Here is an 18,891-nt window from a genome sequence, read left to right as displayed (position 1 = left end):
GAGGAATAATTCCCCTCAGTGAGTAAACACTCAGATATTCATATAAGTGTTCCAACGTTAGTAACCGGGTAGTCAAGTACACACTCCAGCATTCATTAGCAGGTAGGTGGCTACTGGAGTGTTTTTCGGTGTTTCAACACTTTTTAACGTATTAGTTCAGAGTTGTGTATTGATATCACACAGTGAGTGACTCGTCACTCATGGTACGTATATTTCAACGTTCATATTGGAGGAATAATTCCCCTCAGTGAGTAAACACTCAGATATTCATGTAAGTGTTCCAACGTTAGTAACCGAGTAGTCAAGTACACACTCCAGCATTCATTAGCAGGTAGGTGGCTACTGGGGTGTTTTTCGGTGTTTCAACACTTTTTAACGTATTAGCTCAGAGTTGTGTATTGATATCACACAGTGAGTGACTGCTCAAGTATTTAGTGTACATATTTCGAATAGTCACTCAGTGATCACTTAAGCGTTCATCAGCTGAACGTAGCGAGATAGTTGCTTCAGAAGTGAGTGATCACTACGGTGGCTCTTCGTTCAGATGTTAGCTCTATTGCGAAGTTAATTTCCTATAGGGATAGGGTGTTGGCTCATATGGTTGATCATAGGTATATGTTACACCATACTGGATAAAGCGTCACTCATGGTACGTATATTTCAACGTTCATGTTGGAGGAATAATTCCCCTCAGTGAGTAAACACTCAGATATTCATATAAGTGTTCCAACGTTAGTAACCGGGTAGTCAAGTACACACTCCAGCATTCATTAGCAGGTAGGTGGCTACTGGAGTGTTTTTCGGTGTTTCAACACTTTTTAACGTATTAGTTCAGAGTTGTGTATTGATATCACACAGTGAGTGACTCGTCACTCATGGTACGTATATTTCAACGTTCATATTGGAGGAATAATTCCCCTCAGTGAGTAAACACTCAGATATTCATGTAAGTGTTCCAACGTTAGTAACCGAGTAGTCAAGTACACACTCCAGCATTCATTAGCAGGTAGGTGGCTACTGGGGTGTTTTTCGGTGTTTCAACACTTTTTAACGTATTAGCTCAGAGTTGTGTATTGATATCCACAAGAAAGCAAAAATATACCATTTAACTAACCTTTAAACTTTTCAACTATATCCACGCCAATGTTCTGGTTGATAGTTGATGTGATGCCCATGCTAATGTTATGTTATATGACCACAAGGACCAGTGAGTATTAAAGAGAATGTCCAGTTGTAAATTATTGATGGCCTGTCCTTGGGATAGATCATCAACAGTAGATTGATGGGGGTCTGTCGTTCAAGAACCCCATTGAGCAGCTGTTTGCCAGGGAGATGCACATGTATGGACCTGATATCTACAGGAAGCAGACAGCTTTATTCTTACTGCAGTGGCCAGGCTTGGTATTGCAGGCCAAGTTCCCACTGAAATGAATGGGAACTTGCTTGCAATATCAAGCCTGGCCATTGCTGTAAGAACGGAGTTATATGCTTCCTGTAAAAACCAGCTTAGTGCATTAGCACACCAGCTTGGTGAACAAATGATCTGTGGGAGTTCTCGGTGACAACCGCCCACCAATCTACTATTGATCACTAGAGATGAGCGAACCGACTCGGCCACGCCCCTTTTTCGCCCGAGCGCCGCGATTTTCAAGTACTTCTGTACTCGGGCGAAAAGATTTGGGGGGCATCGTGGGTGAGTGGGGGGTTGCAGCGGGGAGTGGGGGAGAGAGGGAGAGAGAGAAGGCTCCCCCCTGTTCCCCGCTGCTACCCCCCGCTCCGCCACGCCTCCCCTGCCCCCCGGCGCCCCCCGAATCTTTTCACCCGAGTACGGAAGTACTCGAAAATCACGGTGCTCAATCGAGTAATTACTCGAAACGCGTAGGTTCGCTCATCTCTATTGATGACCTATCCTAAGGATAGGCCATCAATAGTTTACAACTGGACAACCCCTTTAAGTGGTGACAGTGGGTGACTGTCAACTCATCATATTGTTTCATAGGGATCAACTGGGGTCAGCAAAAGGAAATGGATGGAAATATTAAATATATAAGGATGTTGTAAAGTTTTAAATTATTTAATGAGGAAATGCTTTAGCGGAGGTTGGAAAAAACAAGTAGCACTATGACAACCCCTTTAAGTAAAATATTTTTCTCTGTAGCATTTTAAAGTGATAGTGGAATTGGTTCAATTTCCATACTTCTATACGTCATCTTGTAGGCATTACCTATCAGATTTTAAAGGGGTTATGCAGTAAAAAAAATATTTTGAAAGCTGCTCAGCCTGTAAAATATAGAGAAACATACTTAGCTCAACTGATCTTCTGCTGCTTCTGTTACAATGGTGCCTTTTTGGAAAAGAAGCTTCTGCTTCCTGCTGCAGCAGTGATGAAGGACATGTGACTTGCAGTTAATCACTAGCCAAAGTGAGACTGATTTATATTTTTACAGCAGACTGAACAGCTTTCAAAGCAATATTTCTTGCTGGATATCTGCTTTAAAGGGCTACTCTGGTAAAAACACATTTTTCCATGCCTGCCCACCTCCACTAATTGCCTGTTACACTCAGGTCTCCTCTGTACATTGCAGTTACTTCCATGCAGTGCAGCCCCCTGTCTGATATTTATCAGGCATCATTTGATGGTGAGATTTTTGCTTTCACTTTCACATCAATCACATGATGCATCAGCACTAGAGATGAGCGAGCACTAAAATGCTCGGGTGCTCGTTACTCGGGACGAACTTTTCGCGATGCTCGAGGGTTCGTTTCGAGTAACGAACCCCATTGAAGTCAATGGGCGACCCGAGCATTTTTGTATTTCGCCGATGCTCGCTAAGGTTTCCTTGTGTGAAAATCTGGGCAATTCAAGAAAGTGATGGGAACGACACAGCAACGGATAGGGCAGGCGAGGGGCTACATGTTGGGCTGCATCTCAAGTTCACAGGTCCCACTATTAAAGGGGTTGTCCCGCGCCGAAACGGGGTTTTTTTTTTTTCAACCCCCCCACCCCCCCCCCCGTTCGGCGCGAGACAACCCCGATGCAGGGACTTAAAAAAAAAACAGCACAGCGCTTACCTGAATCCCCGCGCTCCGGTGACTTCTATACTTACCGGTGAAGATGGCCGCCGGCATCTTCTCCCTCCGTGGACCGCAGCTCTTCTGTGCGGTCCATTGCCGATTCCAGCCTCCTGATTGGCTGGAATTGGCACGTGACGGGGCGGAGTTACACGGAGCTACACGGAGCCCCATTGAGAACAGAAGAAGACCCGGACTGCGCAAGCGCGGCTAATTTGGCCATTAGACGGCGAAAATTAGTCGGCTCCATGGGAACGAGGACGCTAGCAACGGAGCAGGTAAGTAAAAAACTTTTTATAACTTCTGTATGGCTCATAATTAATGCACAATGTACATTACAAAGTGCATTAATATGGCCATACAGAAGTGTATAGACCCACTTGCTGCCGCGGGACAACCCCTTTAAGCCACAATAGCGGCAAGAGTGGGGCCCCCCCCTCCGAAAAACTTTTACTTCTGAAAAGCCCTCATTAGCATGGCATACCTTAGCTAAGCACCACACTACCTCCAACAAAGCACAATCACTGCCTGCATGACACTCCACTGCCACTTCTCCTGGCTTACATGCTGCCCAACCTCCCCCCCTCCCCCCCACAGCGCACACCAAAGTGTCCCTGCGCAGCCTTCAGCTGCCCTAATGCCACACCACCCTCATGTCTATTTAGAAGTGCGTCTGCCATGAGGAGGAACCGCAGGCACACACTGCAGAGGTTGGCACGGCTAGGCAGCGATCCTCTTTAAAAGGGGCGGGGCGATAGCCCACAATGCTGTACAGAAGCAATGAGAAATAGAATCCTGTGCCACCGCCATCAGGAGCTGCACACGTGGACATAGCAATGGGGGACCTATGTGCCACACACTATTCATTCTGTCAAGGTGTCTCTGCATGCCCCAGTCAGACCGGGCTTTTTAATTCATAGACACAGGCAGGTACAACTCCCTATTGTGAAGTGCCTGTCGACCGACAGCATGGGTGGCTCCCTGGAACCCACCGGCGATACACAAAAATATCCCATTGCATTGCCCAACACAGCTGAGGTAGTAATGTCGTGCTTAATGCAAGTTGGCTTCGGCCCACACTGCATGCCCCAGTCAGACTGGGGTTCTTTACAAGTGGAAACAGATGCATTTATAATTCCCTGTGGACCCACAGCATGGGTGGGTGCCAGGAAGCCACCGGCGGTACATAGAAATATCCCATTGCAGTGCCCAACACAGCTGAGGTAGTAATGTCGTGCTTAATGCAAGTTGGCTTCGGCCCACACTGCATGCCCCAGTCAGACTGGGGTTCTTTACAAGTGGAAACAGATGCATTTATAATTCCCTGTGGACCCACAACATGGGTGGGTGCCAGGAAGCCACCGGCGAAACATAAATATATCCCATTGCATTGCCCATCACAGCTGAGGTAATGTCATGTTTAATGCAAGTGGGCTTCGGCCCACACTGCATGTCCCAGTCAGACTGGGGCTCTTTAGAAGTGGACACATGTAGTTACAACTCCGTGTGGACCCACGGCATGGGTGGCTCCCTGGAACCCACCGGCGGTACATAAATATATCCCATTGCAGTGCCCAACACAGCTGATGTAATGTCAGCTGTAATGCAGGTGGGCAAAAAATTAATTGGATTACACTGTAGGCGAGGGCCCACAAAAATTGGTGTACCAACAGTACTAATGTACCTCAGAAAAATTGCCCATGCCCAACCAAGATGGCAGGTGAAACCTATTAATCGCTTTGGTTAATGTGGCTTAAGTGGTAACTAGGCCTGGAGGCAGCCCAGTTTAACGAAAAATTGGTTCAAGTTAAACTTTCAACGCCTTTAAGAGCATTGAAACGTATAAAAATTGTTTAGAAAAATTATATGAGTGAGCCTTGTGGCCCTAAGAAAAATTGCCCGTTCGGCGTGATTACGTGAGGTTTCAGGAGGAGGAGCAGGAGGAGGAGGAGGAGGAATATTATACACAGATTGATGAAGCAGAAATGTCCCCGTTTTGGATGGTGAGAGAGAACGATGCTTCCATCCGCGGGTGCAGCCTACGTATTGCTTAGGTATCGCTGCTGTCCGCTGGTGCAGAAGAGAAGTCTGGGGAAATCCAGGCTTTGTTCATCTTGATGAGTGTAAGCCTGTCGGCACTGTCGGTTGACAGGTGGGTACGCTTATCCGTGATGATTCCCCCAGCCACACTAAACACACTCTCTGACAATACGCTAGCCGCAGGACAAGCAAGCACCTCCAGGGCATACAGCGCGAGTTCAGGCCACGTGTCCAGCTTCGACACCCAGTAGTTGTAGGGGGCAGAGGCGTCACGGAGGACGGCCGTGCGATCGGCTACGTACTCCCTCACCATCCTTTTACAGTGCTCCCGCCGACTCAGCCTTGACTGGGGAGCGGTGACACAGTCTTGCTGGGGAGCCATAAAGCTGTCAAAGGCCTTGGAGAATGTTCCCCTGCCTGCGCTGTACATGCTGCCTGATCTCTGCGCCTCCCCTGCTACCTGGCCCTCGGAACTGCGCCTTCTGCCACTAGCGCTGTCGGATGGGAAGTTTACCATCAGTTTGTCCACCAGCGCCCTGTGGTATAGCATCATTCTCGAACCCCTTTCCTCTTCGGGAATGAGAGTGCAAAGGCTCTCCTTATACCGTGGGTCGAGCAGTGTGTACACCCAGTAATCCGTAGTGGCCAGAATGCGTGTAACGCGAGGGTCACGAGAAAGGCATCCTAACATGAAGTCAGCCATGTGTGCCAGGGTACCTGTACGCAACACATGGCTGTCCTCACTAGGAAGATCACTTTCAGGATCCTCCTCCTCCTCCTCCTCCTCAGGCCATACACGCTGAAATGATGACAGGCAAGCAGCATGGGTACCATCAGCAGTGGGCCAAGCTGTCTCTTCCCCCTCCTCCTCATCCTCCTCATGCTCCTCCTCCTCCTCCTGAACGCGCTGAGATATAGACAGGAGGGTGCTCTGACTATCCAGCGACATACTGTCTTCCCCCGCCTCTGTTTCCCAGCGCAAAGCGTCTGCCTTTATGCTTTGCAGGGAACTTCTCAAGATGCATAGCAGAGGAATGGTGACGCTAATGATTGCAGCATCGCCGCTCACCACCTGGGTAGACTCCTCAAATTTTCCAAGGACCTGGCAGATGGCTGCCAACCAGGGCCACTCTTCTGTAAATAATTGAGGAGGCTGACTCACACTGCGCCGCGCAAGTTGGAGTTGGTATTCCACTATAGCTCTACGCTGCTCATAGAGTCTGGCCAACATATGGAGCGTAGAGTTCCACTGTGTGGGCACGTCGCACAGCAGTCGGTGCACTGGCAGATTAAACCGATGTTGCAGTGTCCGCAGGGTGGCAGCGTGCGTGTGGGATTTGCGGAAATGTGCGCAGAGCTGGCGCACCTTTCCGAGCAGGTATGACAAGTGGGGCTAGCTTTTCAGAAAGCGCTGAACCACCAAATTAAACACATGGGCCAGGCATGCCACGTGCGTGAGGCTGCCGAGCTGCAGAGCCGCCACCAGCTTACGGCCGTTGTCACACATGCCCGGTTGGAGGCTCAGCGGTGCAAGCCAGCGGTCGGTCTGCTCTGTCAGACCCTGCAGCAGTTCGTGGGCCGTGTGCCTCTTCTCTCCTAAGCTGAGTAGTTTCAGCACGGCCTGCTGACGCTTGCCCACCGCTGTGCTGCCACGCCGCGTTACACCGACTGCTGGCGACGTGCTGCTGCTGCTGACACATCTTGATTGCGAGACAGAGGTTGCGTTGGAGGAGGAGGAGGAGGAGGAGTGTGGTTTAGTGGAGGAAGCATACACCGCCGCAGATACCACCACCGAGCTGGGGCACGCAATTCTGGGGGTGGGTAGGACGTGAGCGGTCCCAGGCTCTGACTCTGTCCCAGCCTCCACTAAATTCACCCAATGTGCCGTCAGGGAGATATAGTGGCCCTGCCCGCCTTTGCTTGTCCACGTGTCTGTTGTTAAGTGGACCTTGGCATTAACCGCGTTGGTGAGGGCGCGTACAATGTTGCGGGAGACGTGGTCGTGCAGGCCTGGGACGGCACATCGGGAAAAGTAGTGGCGACTGGGAACCGAGTAGTGCGGGGCCGCCGCCGCCATCATGCTTTTGAAAGCCTCCGTTTCCACAAGCCTATACAGCAGCATCTCTAGGCTGATCAATTTTGCAATGTGCACATTTAACGCTTGAGCGTGCGGGTGCGTGGCGTCGTACTTGCGCTTGCGCTCAAACTGTGGCGCTAGCGACGTCTGGACGCTACGCTGAGAGACATTGCTGGATGGGGCCGAGGACAGCGGAGGTGAGGGTGTGGGTGCAGGCCAGGAGACGGTAGTGCCTGTGTCCTCAGAGGGGGGTTGGATCTCAGTGGCAGGTTGGGGCACAGGGGGAGAGGCAGTGGTGCAAACCGGAGGCGGTGAACGGGCATCGTCCCACCTTGTGGGGTGCTTGGCCATCATATGCCTGCGCATGCTGTTGGTGGTGCCTCCCCAGCTGATCTTGGCGCGACAAAGGTTGCACACCACTGTTCGTCGGTCGTCAGGCGTCTCTGTGAAAAACTGCCACACCGTAGAGCACCTTGACCTGTGCAGGGTGGCATGGCGCGAGGGGGCGCTTTGGGAAACAGTTGGTGGATTATTCGGTCTGGCCCTGCCTCTACCCCTGGCCACCACACTGGCTCGGCCTGTGCCCACACCCTGACTTGGGCCTCCGCGTCCTCGCCCGCGTCCACGTCCTATAGGCCTACCCCTACCCCTCAGCATGGTGTATTACCAGTGATTTGATTTCCCAGGCAGGAAAGAAAGTGGCGCAAGGCTGCAGCCAAAATACAATTTTTTCCCTTGTTTTTCAAAGGACAAGCCACACTGCGTGTATTCAATGAATACTACTAAGTTTAATAACTGTGTTGCGGCCCTGCAAAACTGTCACAGAACTTTACTGTTGCAGAGTTACTAACTGTGGCAGAGCAGGTATTTCCCAGGCAGGAAAGAAATTGGCGCAAGGCTGCACTCAACCGTAGCTGGTTGCGTCTGATTTTTTCTGAACGTTCAGCGCACAGCACACACGTACACAGAGCCCTGAGTACTGTCAGAGGCAGGCCAAATAGAATTTTTTGCCTGCTTTTTACAAGGAACACCCACACTGCGTGTATTCAATGAATACTAAGTTTAATAACTGTGTTGTGGCCCTGCCAATTTGTCCCAGAACTGCAGTGATGCAAAGTAATTCGCTACCTACAGCAGATCAGGGATTTCCCATGCAGGAAAAAAATTGCCGCACGCCTGCGGTAAAACGTAGCTGACTGCGTCTGATTTTTTCTGAACGTTCAGCGCACAGCACACACGTACACAGAGCCCTGAGTACTGTCAGAGGCAGGCCAAATAGAATTTTTTGCCTGCTTTTTACAAGGAACACCCACACTGTGTGTATTCAATGAATAATGTATGTCTTCTGGCCCTGCCTACACAATTCTATCCCTGTAGTATTAATGCTGGGTGCAATGCTCTGCACAGCCGGTTTTGAGAAAAAAAAATAAAAATGCAACACTGCTAACAGCAGCCTGGACAGTACTGCACACGGATAGATGTGGCCCTAGAAAGGACCGTTGGGGTTCTTGAAGCCTACACTAACTCCTAACACTCTCCCTGCCTAACCCCCACTTCTGTCCCTATTGCAGGGCGCAATGCTCTGCAGATCCAATTTTGGAAAAAAAAAAAAAAAATACTGTGCTAACACAGTGCTGCACACTAGTAGATGTGGCCCTAAGAAGGGCCGTTGGGGTTCTTGAAGCCTACACTAACTCCTAACGCTCTCCCTACAGCAGCTCCAGCAGGATAGTACTTTCCCTCAGCTAAGTCACAAGGCATGTGTGGCGAGCCGCGGGAGGGGCCGATTTTTATACTCGGGTGACATCTGATCTTTCCAGCCACTCACAGCAGGGGGGTGGTATAGGGCTTGAACGTCACAGGGGGAAGTTGTAATGCCTTCCCTGTCTTTCAATTGGCCAGAAAAGCGCGCTAACGTCTCAGAGAGGAAACTAAAAAGTAACCGGAACACCGCGTGGTATTCGTTTCGAGTAACGAGCATCCCGAACACCCTAATATTCGCACGAATATCAAGCTCGGACAAGTACGTTCGCTCATCTCTAATCAGCACAGTACTACGTGAGCAGCTAAAGACTGTATCATGTATGCCTAAGGGAAAACACTGCTATTACATTCTGTATTCACCTTAATAAGCTGCAGACCATGATAAAACTGACAGGAAGATGAGCTGTGATCTTCATTATAACTGTAAGTAGATCTGAGCTAGTCAGTATTGAGATTACATGACCACCTAAAAAGGATTCCAGCTGTTTCAGATAGAAAGGTAACACTAGCTACCTTACATATATATTGGGGGGGATAGCTACATAATGAATAAAAAAGAAATCACAGGGTGACCCTTTAAGTCATCAATTTTTTTTAGAAACAGCATCACTACTGTCTATGGGCTGTACCTGATATTGTAGCCTGCTCCATTTACTTTAATGCTGCAATAACAGAAACATTCCATGGGTAGGAGTGCTGCTGTTTATGGGGTGTTGTTTTTGAGTCCTGGTGAACCACTTTCTACGTAATGTGTCATCAGGAAATGACCTATTATATAAATCAAGTTTTTATGTTAAAAATATTTTAAAATAAATAATTTTTGTTTTTCTTTTTTTTGTCATGGTCTATATTAAACAAATCGTAATATCTTGCAGTCTTCACAATGACAGATAAGCCTAATAATAGTCTGATATATCCTGTTCTGTAGAAAAAGCTTTTCACCTATATATAGTTAACACAGGATTCCCCCATTCAAAACAGGTGATAGTCACAGCTCACCTCCTCCCCCTATACTGCCCAAAAACCTCTACACATTTCACAGAGTATGCAGCTCTCTCCCATAGATGTTTAATAAAACTAAGAATACTACCTCTGTATGGAAAAATATAAAAAAAGAGTTTTACGATTTTAGACATAATTTCTTTACAACAATAATATATAGAACAATAATATATAGTGTCTCTGGGCATAGAATAATAATATATATGTCTATGGACATAGAACAATAATATATAGTGTCTTTGGGCATAGAACAATAATAAATAGTGTCTATGAATGTAGAACAATAATATATAGTGTCTATGAATGTAGAACAATAATATATCGTGTCTCTGGACATAGAACAATAATATGTAGTGTCTCTGGGCATAGAACAATAATATATAGTGTCTCTGGACATAAAACAATAATATTTAGTTTCTGTGGACATAGAACAATAACATATAGTGTCTCTGGACATAGAACAATCATATATAGTGTCCTTGGACATAGAACAATAATATATAGTGTCTCTGGGCATAGAACAATAATATATAGTGTCTATGGACATAGAACAATAATATATAGTGTCTCTGGATATAGAACAATCATATATAGTGTCTCTGGATATAGAACAATAATATATAGTGTCTCTGGACATACAACAATAATATATAGTGTCTTTGGGCACAGAACAATAATATATAGTGTCTTTGGACATAGAACAATCATATATAGTGTCTCTGGACATAAAACAATCATATATAGTGTCTTTGGACATAGAACAATAATATATAGTGTCTCTGGATATAGAACAATAATATATAGTGTCTCTGGACATAGAACAATAATATATAGTGTCTCTGGACATAGAACAATCATATATAGTGTCTTTGGACATAGAACAATCATATATAGTGTCTCTAGACATAGAACAATGCTATATAGTGTCGCTGGACATAGAACAATCATATATAGTGTCTTTGGACATAGAGCAATAATATATAGTGTCTCTGGACATAGAACGATAATATATAGTGTCTCTGGACTTAGAACAATAATATATAGTGTCTCTGGACATAGAACAATAATATATAGTGTCTCTGTGCATAGAACAATAATATATAGTGTCTCTGGACAAAGAACAATAATATATAGTGTCTCTGGACATAGAACAATAATATATAGTGTCTCTGGGCATAGAACAATAATATATAGTGTCTATGGACATAGAACAATAATATATAGTGTCTCTGGACATACAACAATAATATATAGTGTCTCTGGACATACAGCAATAATATATAGTGTCTTTGGGCACAGAACAATAATATATAGTGTCTTTGGACATAGAACAATCATATATAGTGTGTCTGGACATAGAACAATCATATATAGTGTCTCTGGACATAAAACAATCATATATAGTGTCTTTGGACATAGAACAATAATATATAGTGTCTCTGGACATAGAACAATAATATATAGCGTCTCTGGACATAGAACAATAATATATAGTGTCTTTGGACATAGAACAATCATATATAGTGTCTCTAGACATAGAACAATGCTATATAGTGTCGCTGGACATAGAACAATCATTAATAGTGTCTTTGGACATAGAGCAATAATATGTAGGGTCTCTGGACATAGAACGATAATATATAGTGTCTCTGGACTTAGAACAATAATATATAGTGTCTCTGGACATAGAACAATAATATATAGTGTCTCTGGGCATAGAACAATAATATATAGTGTCTCTGGACAAAGAACAATAATATATAGTGTCTATAGATGTAGAACAATAATATATAGTGTCTCTGGACATAGAAGAATAATATTTAGTGTCTCTGGGCATAGCACAATAATATATAGTGTCTCTGGACATACAACAATAATATGTAGTGTCTCTGGACATAGAACAATAATATATAGTGTCTCTGGACATAGAACAATAATATATAGTGTCTATGGACATAGAACAATAATATACAGTGTCTCTGGATATAGAACGATAATATATAGTGTCTCTGGGCATAAAACAATAATATATAGTGTCTCTGGGCATAGAACAATAATATATAGTGTCTCTGGACATAGAACAATAGTATATATTGTCTCTGGACAAGGAAAACAATAATATATAGTGTCTATAGATGTAGAACAATAATATATAGTGTCTCTGGACATAGAAGAATAATATTTAGTGTCTCTGGGCATAGCACAATAATATATAGTGTCTCTGGGCATACAATAATAATATGTAGCGTCTCTGGACATAGAACAATAATATATATTGTCTATGGACATAGAACAATAATATATAGTGTCTATGGACATAGAACAATAATATATAGTGTATCTGGGCGTAGAACAATAATATATAGTGTCTCTGGGCATAGAACAATAATATATAGTGTCTCTGGACATAGAACAATAATATAGTGTCTCTGGACATAGAACAATAATATATAGTGTCTCTGGACATACAACAATAATATAGAGTGTCTCTGGACATAGAACAATAATATATAGTGTCTCTGGACATACAACAATAATATATAGTGTCTTTGGGCATAGAACAATAATATATAGTGTCTTTGGACATAGAACAATAATATATAGTGTCTCTGGGCATAGAACAATAATATATAGTGTCTCTGGACATAGAACAATAATATATAGTGTCTCTGGACATAGAACAATAATATATAGTCTCTTTGGACATAGACCAATAATATATAGTGTCTCTGGATATAGAACGATAATATATAGTGTCTCTGGGCATAATACAATAATATATAGTGTCTCTGGGCATAGAGCAATAATATATAGTGTCTCTGGACATAGAACAATAGTATATAGTGTCTCTGGACATAGAACAATAGTATATAGTGTCTCTGGACAAAGAACAATAATATATGGTGTCTATAGATGTAGAACAATAATATATAGTGTCTCTGGACATAGAACGATAATATATAGTGTCTCTGGATATAGAACAATAATATATAGTGTCTCTGGACATAGAACAATAATATATAGGGTCTCTGGACATAGAACAATAATATATAGGGTCTCTGGACATAGAACAATAATATATAGTGTCGCTGGACATAGAACAATCATATATAGTGTCTCTAGACATAGAACAATGCTATATAGTGTCGCTGGACATAGAACAATCATATATAGTGTCTTTGGACATAGAACAATCATATATAGTGTCTCTGGACATAGAACAATAATATATAGTGTCTCTGGACATAGAACAATAATATATAGTGTCTCTGGACATAGAACAATAATATATAGTGTCTTTGGACATATAACAATAATATATAGTGTCTCTGGATATAGAACAATCATATATAGTGTCTCTGGATATAGAACAATAATATATAGTGTCTCTGGACATACAACAATAATATATAGTGTCGCTGGACATACAGCAATAATATATAGTGTCTTTGGGCACAGAACAATAATATATAGTGTCTTTGGACATAGAACAATCATATATAGTGTCTCTGGACATAGAACAATCATATATAGTGTCTTTGGACATAGAACAATAATATATAGTGTCTCTGGATATAGAACAATAATATATAGTGTCTCTGGACATAGAACAATAATATATAGTGTCGCTGGACATAGAACAATGCTATATAGTGTCGCTGGACATAGAAAAATCATATATAGTGTCTTTGGACATAGAGCAATAATATATAGTGTCTCTGGACATAGAACGATAATATATAGTGTCTCTGGACTTAGAACAATAATATATAGTGTCTCTAGATATAGAACAATACTATATAGTGTCGCTGGACATAGAACAATCATATATAGTGTCTCTTTGAACATATAACAATAATATATAGTGTCTCTGGACATAGAACAATAATATATAGTATCTCTGGACATAGAACAATAATACACAATTGTGATTTCAACACTTTTACAATTATGGCAGTGTAACAGGTCCCCCTAGTGTTGAAAATAAGTTCAACATTTTAAAACGATGGGAGATGCAATAGATTTTGAAGCCAAATACTTTAGTCCCTTCAGGCCTAGATGAAGCAGTAGAGAATGATTTTGACTTATAATCATTTTCCCACACCTCATAATAGCAAAACATTGTACAATTCTTTTCAACACTAAAAATCCATATAGGTTTATATATATTTTTCATTTATTTCATTTTTTCAGTACATCCCCACATTCATTATACTGTATATTGAAAATGTATTTTATTATAAAAAATCAGCCCTGTTGAATACCCATAACGTTTCTATATATTTTCAATTCATTTAATTTATTTCACATTTATCCCTATATTTATGTTAACATTTTTTTTTCTTTCTGCAGATCAGATGTCTAATATTCATTAACTACGTGCGGGAAAGATAGGGCAAGTGCTATCTTTTCTCACCCATACTATTAATGTGCAGGAAGACAACTAGTAAAAACGAAACCATTTAATTCAATGGTTTTGTTTTGTCTCGTTATGCATCTATGATTATTACAGCCTCAAAACGGGACAAAACAAAAAAAATTCAATGGATTCTCACTCGCTAATAGTACTTGGACTTGTCCTATTTTTCCTGTAGTTAATACTACGTGCAGGAAAGATATGGCAGGACCTATCTTCCTGCTATTTTGCTCAAACTCCTGTGCTATGGTGCGAAGTTCGAACGGCCCGAGAAGGAAAGAAAGCCCTGTTCATGTGCAACTATGCTCGTTAGCGGCAAGTGTACTTGCGCATAAGCCTGTGTGTTCTTGCCCTAATATTGAGCAATCCGTTCTTAGTTTGAGCCACATGACTCGCCACCTTTATGAGGTATTACATTTTAGCTATCAGTGCAATTGTTTTTTTTATACGTGATAAGAATTATTTATTTACATCCATATAACATTTCTGCCCATTTCATATCCTAGTGATATTATAGAACATTTTCTTTGGGTTATTTGATATGCTTCTAACAGCATACACCATACATATTTATTTTATGACCCTGACTTAATTAAAGATTATCATCATTTTAATAGCTATCTATTTCTTCTATGTACCATGATTAATCCACGACTATAACCTCCTCTTAATTAAATTTGGTATCTCAACTCTTCAGATCAGTATGGAGTATTTTTTTTAGTGCTTGGTTATTTCTCACGGCATAGTCACACGGGCGCATCCGGGCGCTGATGCGCCCTTCTTCCTGCAGGATGAGATGGCCTCACTGCAGGTGCGGAGAAAGAACACAAGACCGGCTCCATTGCCAGTCATGTGTTCTTACTTCTGGTGCTGCGGAGAGTCGTCCAAACCTGCAGTGCGGCCGTCTTCTTCATGCAGTAAGACGGGCACATCGGGGCCCGGATGCACCCGTTTGACTAAGCCCTCAGATGATGGACTACGGATTAGGAATATGTACTACAAATATAGAGTATGGCTATAACTGGATTGCATGAATTAACGAGACAATTATTGATACGCGCAGCACAAGTGTGAGGTCCTCTTAGATTAGGAGTTATAAAGAATGATTATAAATTATAAACTAGATTATTAATGATGAACTATGGATGAATTATGAACTATGAAGTACGAATTATGCACTTAGGTTAGAGATCCTTGCAAATTTTTTATAAATGATTTTATGAGTCGTTAGTTCCTGATGTTTTAAAAAAAAATTGTCTTGTACGTGATATGCTTTCCTTTATGTTTTACTCACATCCTTTTAATATTGTGATCAGAGTTTTATCCAGCAAATCTGAAGAAGGGGGTATGTCTCCGAAACGTGTAATGTACTGATGTTTATCATAAAGAGGATTCGGTTTTAGCCTCGGCCTCTATTGTCAATTAGTAAAAGTTGCACCATTTATCCAAGTATCTTTTTCTTCACTACTATCCCATGCCCTGTTGTGCAATAGTGGTGTTTTCTGAGCCAGTAGCACCTTAGAAATTCACTCACCCTCATCTTTTCACCTCATTATGCCAATTGGATTTACCATCCTTTGGAGTAGCTCCACTTCTTCTTGCGCATTCTTTGGACCCTCCTGTCCATTGTCTCTGAATGGCCCATGAGGCTGCTGTAAAGCATATCTCTAAATACTGTTAACTGTAGCTTAATCAAGATGGCCGCCTCCACAATCATGTACAGAAAATGAAATAAAAAAACTACAACCAAAAAAATAAAAATAGTGATTACAAAAATGGAAAATGTTTCACTGTCTGGTTTAAATTAGCAAAAAATCTAGGTGGTGCATTTCCTTTAAGTTTAGAGTCATTTTTAATTCAAATGTGTGAATGATTCTCTAGACTATGACTTATAAAGTAACATTTTTAGTCTTTTGTATTCCTCTAATTAATTTCTATGGAATAGTGCTTCGTTTTAACTTCAGGGCTGATTTGTCCAGTTTCATATGAGAACATTAAATGATTGCACAGGATGTACACCCTGAGGTCATTTTTCTGCTAAATTTAATGCACCATTTGTGGGGGCTGATTTTTCAGATATGTCTCATAAAAGGCTGTTCAATAGCTACTAAATTCTGATTAAAGTCTCTGTTTATGTTAGAACATCTGGAATCTTTGTGGCTTCATCACAGACTCTCACTGGGTTTAATCATTCTTTATCCAGACTATTGTTATTCCCCTCGTAACACTTCCTGACAACACTATCAGGATAATAATTTGTATTAACAAAAAATTGAATGAGTAATAAAAACAGAACTTTTTAAATTTGCAATATACCAACGGTGAAGCAATTGTCAGCTTAGATTTGGTAGCCTTTAATATTCTTAAATTAAACAAAATGCATACCTCAACAAACTCCTCCCCTCCCCCATATCAGATGATAAAGGTGTTCCTGTGATTAGAAAAAAGGGTGCGCTTTTATTTCAGAAACATCACTGCTACTGTCTATAGAATGCACCTGGTATTGCAGCACTCAAGTTAATGGAGCTGAACTGCAATACCAGTCACAGCACATGCACAAGAGTGGTGCTGTTTATGCAAAAAAGGAGCTTTTTGAGATTCCGGACAACCCGTTTAATTCTAGTGAGGTCACCGTTTCAGTTTATAATAGGAAAAAGGTCACAAATTGTCAAACAAAGACCTACACTACCGATCAAAAGTTTTAAAACACCAAGTTTTTTCAGTTTTTATTGATAATTACACACTACAATGTCTCAAATATACTTTGAAATTAAAGCATAGAACACATTAACAAGATAAAATGAATAAAAATGATAGGATAACTTTGTTTCACCAAATCAAATCAAGATTTTTGACTCTTCAAAGTAGCCACATCTAGGTGGTATGCCCTCTTAGCACAATCATGGCATTCTTTCTTCAATTTCATTCAGAAATTGTTCATAAATTTCTTCCCAACATTGTTGCAGAAGTTCCCACAAATGTGCTGCACTTGTAAGTTGTTTTGCTTTCACCCTTCTGTCCAGTTGATTTCAAACAAGCTTAATGGGGCTTAAATCTAGAGATTGTGCAGGCCATTCCATTCCTTGAAGCTTACCTGCTTCTTCTTGTCTTCTTAAGTGGTTCTGAAATAGCCTAGAAGTATGTTTGGATCATTGTCTTCCTGTCCTCCATGAACAACTTAAAAGAATTAGCTGGCATGTCATGGCAGGGTAGGTTCATCTGGATTACAGCTGATGTTACTTCTTTGTACATGGTTATTCCCCATCATTTAATGGATTCGGCATTACAGTGGTTTTTGGAGATTTACAGCTCATACTCCCCTGAGCTCAGATATTACTTGGGTACTGTAGTGCAATATTTGCTCAAACATAATATTTTTCTTTTGACTCCAGGTTCTACTTTTAGCTCACAGGCGCCAGTATGGGTGCAAAATTATCCCCTTCTATTGCTATCTTTTATATGGCATGGTGGCAGCGACATTATTTATTCAATGAAGATTGTCCATTTCAGCCAGATTTGGTTTGGTATGGTCATTACATTGATGGCCTGCTGTCTATATGGTCCGGCGGTGGGGCAGCCATACCAACCTTAGTAATCTCAATAATAATCCATTTAATCTTCAATTCACATTTTTATATGATCCGATTCACAGTTGATGTCTGGATTTGAAAATGTCATGCCATGAGATGCAGTATTTGTCAAGATGTCCATTCACCGCAAGCCCACTGCTAGTAACATTACATCACATGCTTCTTCCTTTCATCCTATTCATCTGTTTAAAAGCGTCCCAGTGGAAGAATTGCTGCGTGCCAAACAAAATTGTTCCTCGGATTTGGCCTACCAAATGGAGGAACAAAAATTTATGGAGAGATTACAACATCGTAATTACCCAAAAAATCGTACTGACTTGCTGATAGTTAAACCACACCCATATGCAATAATGGGGGGGGGGGTTATGATGATTTTTCAACCCTTTATAGTGTGGAATATTCCTCTATCTGTCAGATTATGCAGAAATATCTTCCTTTATTGCGAACTGACAGGGATTTTGCCAGAATTCTTGACTCAGGCTGTAAATTTGTAGCTAAAAAAGCACGCTACTTGCGAAATGTATTATCATCCAGTATGATGATTGATCATCACACTGAACGGTCCTCCTGGCCTCGCTATTCAGGCTGTGTGAAATGTGGACATAACAGATGTATTTGTTGCTCTATTGCTCACACTCCAAAAAAATTTGTGTCATGTCTCACGAAAAAGACCTTCAGCATAGCTCAATATATAAACTGTAATAGTACTGTTGTGGTTTATCTCATTGCATGTCTGATCTGCCAAGTGCAGTATGTTGGGTGTTTTGTCTGTAGTTTAAAAACTAGGATAACAAGACATATCTGATATTAAACATGCTGGAAGGAAAAAAAAGGCTGTTTCATCCCATTTCTTTTCGATTCATAAAGGAGATATTTCCTTCCTACAAGTCTGCAGTATTGAAATAGGTAACCGCCCGTTACGGGGGGGG

The sequence above is a fragment of the Eleutherodactylus coqui genome, chromosome 3, assembly GCF_035609145.1.
Source record: "Eleutherodactylus coqui strain aEleCoq1 chromosome 3, aEleCoq1.hap1, whole genome shotgun sequence".
In the NCBI taxonomy this organism is placed as follows: Eukaryota; Metazoa; Chordata; class Amphibia; order Anura; family Eleutherodactylidae; genus Eleutherodactylus; species Eleutherodactylus coqui.
This window is presented reverse-complemented; position numbering follows the sequence as displayed.